At 35.0% G+C, this 10,427-nt stretch overlaps 1 long non-coding RNA gene across 1 annotated transcript in view; it reads left to right on the plus strand.

Moving 5' to 3' along the window:
* The window catches only part of LOC111086052, a 4,785-nt gene extending 1,841 nt beyond the window's left edge, over nucleotides 1-2,944 (plus strand). Inside the window, exons 2-4 of the long non-coding RNA XR_002610815.1 lie at nucleotides 976-1,138; nucleotides 1,403-1,446; nucleotides 2,806-2,944. This is a non-coding gene — a long non-coding RNA (uncharacterized LOC111086052). The remainder of the gene's footprint in view (nucleotides 1-975; nucleotides 1,139-1,402; nucleotides 1,447-2,805) is intronic.
* Nucleotides 2,945-10,427: the final 7,483 nt, after the last annotated feature.

Genomic DNA, 10,427 nt, shown 5'->3' on the forward strand with positions numbered 1-10,427 from the left:
ACTAGATATTAATTAAATTATAAATATATCAATTCATATGAATATGACTGAAAAATTTAATTTTTTCTGAAAAGGTGGTGTCTATTTAGTTGTGACCACGCTGTGTACATATATTGTTGTTAAGGCACACATCAACAATAATGTATCGACTTAATTATCGGTTTAGTTTGTTTGTTTGTAATTAAGCACAAAGCCATACAATGGACTATCTGTGCTCTGCCCACCACGGGTATCGAGTCCCGGATTCTAGCGTTGTAAGTCCGCAAACATACCGCTGTGCCACTGGGGGCTATCGGTTTAGCCTTTGTACCTGCGTTATGTGAATTCGTGAAATTATTAAACGCAAGGAAACTGGTAGTAAATTCGATTAACGCATATTCAATTACTCTATATACAACTTAAAACAGTATTAAAAGAGTCACAAATGAAACGATAAATAGGTTTTAAAGAAGTAACGTAATGTTTTGTAGTATACAATATCGCCCATTGAACTTTACATGTTTGAAATTAGATTATTGGATTATTTGCCAATAGGATTAAGGAATCTCATAGGAAGCTGATTGCGACTCGTCCTGTGTCTATATTGGTTCCTTTTTACGGAACCCTGTTTGTTATTTTTATTTGAAGGACTTCTTTTATTCCCCTACTGGTATGGCTTGACTCTCGAGGAGGATCTGTGGTACTTCTCCAATTTATATCTTTGGTACATAGCATTCTGTGTTTCATGATGGCTGACGATATCCGGTATTCGGCATTGTTCCTGAAATATAACCTTTTAATAGCCTCTTTTTTTTTTCGTCTCCCTGGTGTATCATTTACCACATTTACACTTAACTCCATATACGATATGTGTCTGCTCATAGCTAAGCACATGTTTTGTTTGTCATTATTATGAAACACAAAATCTCAGCTTTGTTTTCTTTGTTTGTTTTTTGAAACACACACACATGTATAATTTTACTAATTACATTTCAGGCGTCAACATGAAGGCTGTTTTCTTCTGCTTCTTTCTGATTTTGGCTCTGTCAGTTTGGCAAGCTGAAGCGGGTCTTTGTAAGACGGTGTGTGACAAAATTTGTCCTATCCCTGGCGTCTGCGACGTAGTATGTAAAGTTTTATGCACAGACCCTGTCAGCATGTGAGTTTTTGTTTTTTAAGGAAATTATAAGGAATAACATTAAAGTAACAGCTTTGCTAATGTACCCAAAGTAATTTTTGTGATTTTCATCAAACTCAGAAAAATAACATCGAGCCTATTCAATATTTGAAATAATAAAACTTCATCAAATTCAGAAAAATAACAACCAGCCTATCCAATATTTGAAATAATAAAACTTGTTTTCTTTCGATATATTTTTTTTATATAATCAACGTTTCAGAATTAATTTTGATATTTTTTCAGCACTCGTCTACCTCCAAGAAGGTTACCTTAAGGGATTACCACCGGTTAGTATTTTCTACCGTGATAATAAAGTGTAAATATTAGTTTAAACAGTTTAAAATTGCCTTACTCTGAACTGTCAAACTTTACGTGTGAATTTTGAAATGGATGAAAAATATTATTCACAAATATATGTATGTATGTGTATGTGTTATAGCTAAGCCACATCGGGCTATCTGCTGTGTCTACCGAGAGAATTCGAACTCCTTACTGCTGTCCCACAAGTAAAGTTTTCCAATTGCCGATAGCTAATCGTAACAATGCATGGAAAATGAGCGATTACGAAAAAATAAATAAATAAATTATTCTGAAAACTGACAGTCATTATGCCAGCGAAAGAGACGTAGTCATGTGTTAATTTATCTATACATTTCTTTTCCTAGTCAAAACGTGAATTTCAGTGAAGGAAAGATGACATAAGAGCCTTATCTAGTCTTTGACTCGCTACGTCCGCTGCAGTAGACTAGTTCGCCGAGTTCACGTCTTACCGATATTGCTTCTAAAAGCGAAGAAAATATATAACGAAAGCGCCATATAGTGGTGGAGCTTAATAAATCATTAAGGTCAGGCAAAATAACTTTATAGGCACTACGCTCACAATAATAACTATGAGACCTAGTAATCGTTCTACGACTAAAAAGATGAAAGCATGAGATTGAATGAATAACATATTTAATGCCAAAATCGAATTTTTAACCCGAAACATCGATTTTGCCAATAATAGTATCATTCAATGAATTTTTATGCTCTCATTTTTTTAGGCCTATACGTTATTCACCAAGTGTTTCTTCTTTTCACTTTAATTATACGATTTGGTGAGGAAAAGGAAAAATTCACAAAGAGATTTCCAGCTAATCAGCTGAATAATAATGGATAATTAATTGTCACATTTTATTCAAACACCTGTTTAAAATGTTTTATGGTCAATAATCGTGGCTTTACACCAAACTTCTACAGTCGTGTATTATCATTCTCTGCATACATTTGTAAGATAATTTCAAGTATTGGATGTTGAAAAGGAATTTTAGTTATGAAATTCATTCACAAGCTTTTTCAAAATAATAATAATTAACATTAAAATAACATTTTTCAGTAGTTTGAGCAACACATCGTATAAAGTTTAGACATACTGGTATCTTTAATTTTCAGAATATAGAGCCCCAAAATTGTCCAGAAAATGTATCAATATTTTCCATAAAACACTCATAGATATGTTGTAATGAAATGTGAAAAATTATTTTAAGATATTTTGTGCAACATTGTCATTAGAGCTGATTTCTCTAATGTATTGTTTTCAGTAATTTTATCAGTGTGTTGATTGATCATAATTTATCACTTTATATTTTGTTGTTTTTATATTTCAGATAAGACGTCTTATGTCTGACTACACTCTGTTAACATATGGAAACAATTATTCTTCTGTTGCCTTGATGCTGTTTCAAAGCGTTTAGTTAAAGTAATTGCAGGAATTTTATTAAATATCAAATAAATGCATTCATCGTATTTTTCATGTTGGGCTATTTTATTGATTTAAAATACAATAGATACATGCGAGGAAGCAAAGGATTAAAGATAACAATAATCCTTGAATTTGGTTGAAAATCTCCATTTTTTTTCCTTTTTTTTAGTAACAGAAAATAGTGACACTTGAGGTACTTGAGTGTAATAAAAAAAAGTTAAATCACGTTTTTATCACAGCCATGTGTCATTCCACATCAAATAAACAATGGATAAACAAATTACAATTAAAACGAAAGCATAAAGCTCCACTGAAGAGTAGTCTCTAATATTGACCTGATGAGGATTGAAACGGCTTTCCTCAGCCGAGGGTGATATAGAATTTAATACTTAGTGTCTGTTTGGTAGAGAGGAAAAATAGTCTCACTCAAGAATAATGATCTTCATTTAGAATGTTCTAGATGTTACACAAATGAAATCTGAAAACTGTTACATGAAAAGAAGTAATATTAATCTTAACATCAAAATCACATTGCACTCAGATTTTTACAGGCAAATCTTTAGTAAAAATTTAATATTTTGTGTACAAAGGACTTGTAATGTTTACTGAAAGCTTGCCGAATTTTGTGAAGATACACTTGCTACATTAGAAGCTATAGTATGGATACCTGGTGGTTACAGAGTGTTTGCAAATTGGTCCAGTTCGTAGAAAGAGGGTTAAAGTTATTTACCTTGCAACCATAATAGAATACAGAAGAGGCGACCTCTAGCTTCTTAGAGTCTTGTGTAGCAAGAAACAAGGCTCAGCTGGTGAGCTGAAAAGCCCCAAAAATTAAAAGTGGAAGCATTCTTTCACTTATGCTGAAACTGTAAATGAACCTTTTAATAATCCACAAATAGTCTTTCGTAACAAATAAAGCTACAATTCACTTAACAGGAAGCTAGCTAGCTATGTGTTTTTCGTTCTTCGCCGGTTCGTACGCCGAAATATTCACCGCTGAAGTTATATAATTTTTTCGTAAAAACACTAATGTCCGATGTGAATTCAATCCGTTGAAGTAAAATGGTTTGTAACATTCGAAAGTTATAAACGTTCCTGGTCAAATATCTGAAGTTCCCGATCAATAAGCGTTGAAACAATCACAGTTATAGCTACCGAGGTTTATAGCACACCAACTATAGCAAACCAATAATATATATACTGTCTTCTGGCGCATCGCGTTGGCTATATTTATAAGCGTGTGGAGAGTTTCTCGAAATTTCAGCTTACGCAACAATATAAACGATACACCAGTGTTTACGTACACACGTATATTGTTGACTCTTACACTAGAGAATTTTCTACAATTTTAGTGAATAGGCGGAAACTTCACAATACAGATTTAACAGTGTAAGTTATGTACATTTCAACAAATACATTTAACTTAAACAAACATCGATATTGAAACAGATGTATGATAATAAATCCGTCACATATCTTATTAAAAACTGATACCCCTATATACCCAAATCCTTTCTCTAAACTTAAATTCAATGAAATTTAAACATTTCTCTGTAGATATTTATAAATTCCAATACAAAATTCATATATATCGTTTACGTTACTCTGCTAATACAGCTAATACTCGTTTAGTCCTTGCTCAGAAGCAACTTACCAACAGCTTCACGAGGATCAAACTTAAACGTACCACCAACGTTTAGTGAAATCACAATTCTTGCATTTGCGGTTTCTTCTTGAGTGTTCGTCGATCCACAGATACGATTAAGTTATAACATGAAACTAATCTTTACGGCAGTATACCGTGTGGAGCGAGTGTTACGATTGAAGCAATAGTTTGTTGGACGACACCATGGCAGACACACAAGAGCTATTGAAGTTCGAGTTAATCGAGAACCATGATTAGAGTCTAAAAGAATACAACGTTTTCTAAAAGGGACCACTGCACAATCGTCGATTTTTTTTCTTTCTGGGAATATTTGAGAAACGAATCTTTTACCAGCTTCCAGTAAATGTTTATTACTGCGTGACAACTATAGGACTAAGGAGTTATATCATAATAACATAATCAGTATTAGATCTATAGTTATATATCAATCACCGACATTAACATTCCTCGTCAACGAATATGCTCGCTCTTTCAGCCGTGGAGGCGTTATAAAGTGACGGTCAATCCCACTTTTCTTTGGTAAAGAGAAATCTGACGGTGGGTAGTGTCTTCTTTCTAGTCTATCGCTTCCAAATTAGAGGTAACTAGTACAGATAATCCTCCAGTAGCTTTGCGTGAAATTCAACAAAGAGTCATTAACATTCAAACATTCTACCAATATAATAACTTTTATAAACTTTTCAAGTCTAGCATAATCATCGTATTAGTAGCTCCCTCTAACAAACAACCAATTTAACACATTGAAAATATAGCTTACAACACCACGAAATGCTAGTGGATTAACTCTTTAGCTCAGCAGAGCAACCGTCTAGTGTGCGTGAGAGCTTGGGGTTATATCCCAGCCAGCCTGAAGAGCCCTTGTATTGAGCGAAAGATCTCGTCAGTACTGGATATATGAGATATAGTATAGTTCACATATTATTATACAATATTTAAAGAATAGGAGATACCACATAAATATGGTAATTTGATATCTTAAAAGGTCCTTACAAGCAAGTGCTAGTAGGTTAATCATTTAGCTCAATTGGTAGAGCATTCACCTGATATTAGCAAGATCTTGATTTCAAAGTCGAGCTGAGAAAACCGTCCGTTTATCACGCCGATATCGCGGCCTTTGCAGTATCGAATGACACACAACTTGCATCAAACGACGGCACTTTCTGCCGCACAAGCAAGTTTGTCTTTTTAAAATTCTTCCAGCCACTTACATATATTTATATATAACGGATGATGCGCCACTTCAAGCATATGATTAAATTTCGGGGTAATTGGTAGAGATCGTGATGAGTAATAAAATCGAATCGGGTATATGCATTCCTACGTTTTGTATTGCTTGTACACAAAAATCATAATAACTGGCTGAAATTCCCATCTACGTTTGCTTGTTTGGCAAAGTGGCACATTAACTCAACATTACCAAATTTTATCCAATCGGAGCTCTCGGCTACAACTCCATAATAACCCGCATGTTTTACCCGCAGCACATTTCAGTTTTGAAAATGCCCAAATTGAAGTGAGCTTCTTTAGCTCAGTAGGCTAACAAAGCCAAAACCAAGAAGACAGTCCAAAGAGAACACCCAGAAATTCATAATAAAATTCACTGCTTTTACCATCACAATTAATAATTTGCAGGGTCATACAGTTGAATAAGCAAGGAAGATTATGTTTTTGAAAATCTTTGTTGTTGTTTTTTTTGCATGTTTCAGTCTGTAAGGATTCATTAGGGAAAACATTTGAACATAAAAATATACAGAAGTCAAAACGCTAATCAAGTAATACTTGAAGGAGATGATCAAATATACATAAAAATGTTGTTTTCGTGAAATACTAGAAATATGCTAGTCATTCTCTTTACATATATTGTTACTAGGTTATAATTAGTTTTTAGAAAACATGTTCATAAAATATTTATTTAGAAATAATTTTGAGAAGAAATATATGTGTGTGTGTTTTTTTTTTCTTATAGCAAAGCCACATCGGGCTATCTATTATGTCCACCGACGAGAATCGAATCCCTGATTTTAGCAGTGTAAATCTGAAGACTTACCACTGTCCCAGCGGGGTCCGAAGAAATACGAATCACTATATCCCGTCATATGACGGACATTTAGCTTGTAATTTTATAAAAATTAACTTACCACATTCAACAAGTTTCATTTTTATGGGTATTTGTTTCAACCAAACTGTAACACACAGTTTATTTGTTTGTTTTGTTTATGGCAAAGCTTTAAAGGCTATCTGCCGCTGTTCCTAGTTTTGAACTACCGGCCAGAAGGAAAGTAACCAACTGGCAGCATATGCTACCGACACTTAGCAGGATTTACACCCCCACGGCTGAACGAGCAAGAATTTTCGGCGCCAGGCTTCGATCCCACGACTCGAAAATTGTCAAGTGAATGCCCTAACTACCAGGCTGTACCACATGGCGTTTTTGAAACGTGGATCTTTATTCTTCAGGGACTAACTGGGAATGGTGGTGTAACGTCATGAGTGATATATAGAGGGAGTTGAGGGACGTCGTGAAGGTCACGTGGGCTTCCAGGAAATGTTTTTGTATAATTTTCAATGTTCTGTTGTAAGTGTGTTTCATTTCCGACGCAATATGACCGGAAACGAGAGCGTTAAAAAGGTGTTAGAGATGTTTTGCTTTAGAAATGGTCAAGAAAACTATACTTAAATATTGGTAAAGTAAAATAAAGGTGACACGTGGAGACTGGCTGAAAAAGAAATGTTAAACAGATGAATTTCTAAAGACAGGCATGGAAAATTATCACAAAGAAATAGTAACTATTAAAAAGATTAGAGGTAAACATTGAGAGTTCACACTACATAAAAAATAAATAAAATCTACTTTTTTCTGATAGAGAACAAACAAATGATCGTCGGAGATCACCAATTCCAAGATCTAGAGAGTAAACCAATGATCGGAAATCACCATTCCAGGATCTAGAAAACAAACCGATGATCAAAGATTACCCATTTCAGGATCTGGAAAGACAAACCGATGATCGGAGATCACTGATTCTAGGATCTAAAAAACAAACCGATGATCGGAGATCACACATTCTAGGATCTAGAAAACAAACCGATGATCGGAGATCACCCATACCAGGATCTAGAGAACAAACCAATGATCGGAGATCACCCATACAAGGATCTAGAGAACAAACCAATGATCGGAGATCACACATTCCAGGAACTAGAAAACGAAACAATGATCGGAGATTACCAATTTCAGGACCTAAAGAACAAACCAATAATCGGAGATCACTGGTTCTAGGATCTAGAAACAAACCAACGATTGAAGATCACAGATTCCAGGATCTAGAGAACAAACCACTGATCGGAGATCACTGATCACAGGATCTAGATTTATTCCAGAAGGTTGGACAGTATTTAGATTAGCAATTCAATAAGCCGGTGATAGTAACATCGTTAATAGAATGAGCAGGTTGAGCAAGTGTTGAACAACAAGGATATCTCATGGTTCTTGAAAAGTTCTCTAAGGGTCGTTTGTGTATGTCCCACATATTTGTGGTTGCATTTTTTACACTGTATAAGGTAAATTATATTTTTTGTTCCACAAGTGATTTCTTTAGAAATTTTGAAGTTTCTCTGGTTGTGCTTGTCAGAAAAAAAAAGCGTCAGTAGTTTTTGTGAATTTGCAGGTTTGATAACGAGCTGTCCCCAGTAGCACAGCAGTATGTCTGCAGACTTAGAACGCTAGAAACCAGGTTTCAATACCCGTGGTTGGCAGAGCACAGATAGCTTTGTATTAGCTTTGTGCTTAACTTCAAAGAAACAGACAACTAGCATTATTACATAGGTGATAACCATTCTTTGGTGAAGTGTAATTCACTTTTGAATAAACAAGGCTATCTTTTAGACTTCTGCTTTTCCAGAAGGAGACAATGGGAACTTCAGGAACAGGGGTGGATTTAACGGTCAGCTAGGTCACTAAAGCTGACCGGGCCCTTCTTTAGGCTGAGCCTCTTTATATATATATATATATATAATATTTTAGAAATAAATTACTTTGACTCTGTTTTATTTCATTTTATTTACTAAGCCCATCAATTTATTCAGCTATCTGTTGAACTTACTTTCTTTCAATTGATGTATAATATTGACATGAATAGAGCCCGCCCCCTGTTAAGGAAATGTCTGTTTAAAAACAATCATTTAGTTGTAGGAGATGAAAATATGTTCTTGTTGTTTTTTTCAGAATGCGCGAAATGTTTCTGAGTTTAAAGTGATAGGTAATAACAAGAGGAATTTAACTTATCTTTCAAGTTAAGTATATCGAAACATATATTTCTATGCTTATAAATCTATTTTCTGTGTGTGTTTTTTGGGCATAGTAATATTTGTTTCCAGTCATATTCATTACATTAATAAATAACGGTGATTTCTGTTACTAAATATATATATATTATATTAGATTTTAATCTATTGAAAATAAAAGAAATGCTGTTGACATTAATGAAATAACGAAAAAGACAAATCCAGCAGTGAATAACAACCAGTAAAACAGAAAAAAAAAAACGACAGTTAGGTTCCTCTACTATTATACAACGTGAAGAAGCACCTGAAACATGTATATCCTATTGGGAACGACCGTTACATCACTCTGCAGCTTACGAGAATAATTGGAATATTCATATTCGACAGTTGGAAGACTTTGAAAAATGAAAACTATATAAACTATAGTTCAGCCTTCTTACGGTTTTAGTATGAGTATAGCTACTTAAGAAATAATCAGTTGCACGCGATTCTTACGTTTCAAAAATACCGTAGTTTAATTGTTCCTCACTCCATATTAGATCAAATGTTGTTGTTTTTTTTGTTGTTGTTGTTTTTTTTTTTATATTTTAACGTTCCTCAAACATTTTCTAGGTCCAATGCAGTATGAAGAAACTGTTATTTCAGTGCTTAAGAAATCTCTCGTATCCTCTTTTAAACGATTTTCTGGCGAAATAAGACTATTACATAAATATTTTGATTTTGTTTGTTTGTAATTAAGCACAAAGCTACACAATGGGCTATCTGTGCTCTGCCCACCACGGGTATCGAAACCCGGATTCTAGCGTTGTAAGTCCGCAGACATACCGCTGTGCCACTGGGGGGCCATTATTTTATTTTTTTATTTTGTTCAGAATCTAAATTAGTTTTATCCTCCAATTAGGCTCCCTATTCAAAGAAAATATAACCTACTTCATTTCCCCTTCAATTATTCCGATATTTTATTCTATTATCTTTCTTTAATGTTTTATTTCGTTTATAAACGAAAGAGAATTAAGTGTTGCCTAGTCGTTAGCGTGTCGAAAGTTCCTGAGTTCGAGAAGCGATACCGATAATAATGATCCATATTCAGTTGTGTGCATGTTATAAAGGTGTCAGTAAATCCTATGTTCGGTTCAAAGCTTAATAAAGCTTTTCTGTCTGCTCGATGACCTTCTTTCCGGTTAGTAGATCAAAGCTATAACCGAATCCTAAAGGTCTCTGACCTGGCAGAAAGCCCGGATTAACCAACGTGCACTCAGAGCCCTTGCAAAGGGCGCCTCGCTAGGAGAGGATTGTTTGTTTGTTTGTTTTGAATTTCGCGCAAAGCTACACGAGGGCTATCTGCGCTAGCAGTCCCTAATTTAACAATGTAAGAATAGAGGGAAGACAGCTAGTCATCACCACCCACCGCCAACTCTTGGGCTACTCTTTCACCAACGAATAGTGGGATTGCCCGTAAAATTTAACCCCCCCACACACACGGCTGAAAGGGCAAGCTTGTTTGGTGTGACCGGGATTCGAACCCGCGACCCGCAGATTGGGAACCGAGCGCCCTAACACCTGGCCATGCCGGGCCG

Source organism: Limulus polyphemus, unplaced genomic scaffold, assembly GCF_000517525.1.
Source record: "Limulus polyphemus unplaced genomic scaffold, Limulus_polyphemus-2.1.2 Scaffold811, whole genome shotgun sequence".
In the NCBI taxonomy this organism is placed as follows: Eukaryota; Metazoa; Arthropoda; class Merostomata; order Xiphosura; family Limulidae; genus Limulus; species Limulus polyphemus.